The sequence below is a fragment of the Sinocyclocheilus anshuiensis genome, unplaced genomic scaffold (assembly GCF_001515605.1).
Source record: "Sinocyclocheilus anshuiensis isolate Anshui unplaced genomic scaffold, SAMN03320099.WGS_v1.1 scaffold1128, whole genome shotgun sequence".
NCBI classification, from domain to species: domain Eukaryota; kingdom Metazoa; phylum Chordata; class Actinopteri; order Cypriniformes; family Cyprinidae; genus Sinocyclocheilus; species Sinocyclocheilus anshuiensis.
The window spans coordinates 159355-160535 of record NW_015551066.1 but is presented as its reverse complement, the minus strand read 5'-3'; positions in this window follow the sequence as shown (position 1 = coordinate 160535).

The window sequence follows — 1181 nt, the reverse complement described above, 5'->3', positions numbered from 1 at the left end:
ACACGGACTCTCTCACACACACACACACACACACACACACACGTTTACTTAGCTATCTAAATGGGGACATTACATAGGCGTAATGGTTTTTATACTGTACAAACCGTATATTCTATCACCCTACACCAAACTAAACCTACCCCTTACAGAAAACTTTCTGCATTTTTACCATTTTTAAAAAACTTTGTTTACTTTATTTTTAAACCAGTTTAAGAAATGAGGACGTCCCCAAAGGGAGGTTTTTGGAGATTTTGTCAGGTTTAGCTCACTTTTGGGTACAAATTTTTCCCAAAATATGGTTAAGTAGGTACACACACACACACACACACAGACACACACACACAGGTTTGAGTCATCAGTAAACAAACACATTTTCCAAACCACATGGACTTGAGTATAACACACTCACACACACACAGAGAGAGATTGCGCTGTGCACACAGAAACATTCAGGAGCACAGAAACTTGTTTTCAGTGCTGCCCCGCGACTTTTATTAATAAAATAAAATTCACACACAAAACACTCTTTCTCTCTCTCAATCGGTTGATCAATCAATCAATAAATAATTCATTCAAATAAATGTCATAATGCATTAATTCAAATAAATGTGACCCGCACTATTTCATCTCTGTGTCTGACCTGAAGTGGGCAGAATGCTAGCGCTAACGAGTCATAACTGACGAAAATAACCGTCATGTTTACGGTCAAATATTGCACTGCAAACATCAACAGCTTTAGCTTGTCAGTGCTGGCAAATGACTATGGTATAAGCGGGATAATGCACGGCTAGCTATGCATTAAACAATATTAATGCACTCTGTGTCGGGTGGTCCTTTGCCTCCAGATCGTGCATTAAAACCCTTTGATCACAGCTAACCGTGCATTATCCCTTATTTATTTTACTCCTAACCTGAACCCTCACTGAAACGTCTTTGCACTTTTGGACATTGAACACGTGTCTTCAGTGTTGAGCGCTGCTTGTTCCTGAGAGTTTCTGCTTTTCCTGATACACCCAGAATCAGCGATCACAAGCCTGTCTGGTGTCTGCAGAGACCCAAAGCCCTTCTGATCTCGATCTGGCATCACTTCTTCATGCGAGTGGGTGTTTCTGCGAATAACATCACACACACAATCATTCCGCGGGGAAAGGTCCTGGCATGTTTGCTTCTTATTGATGGAT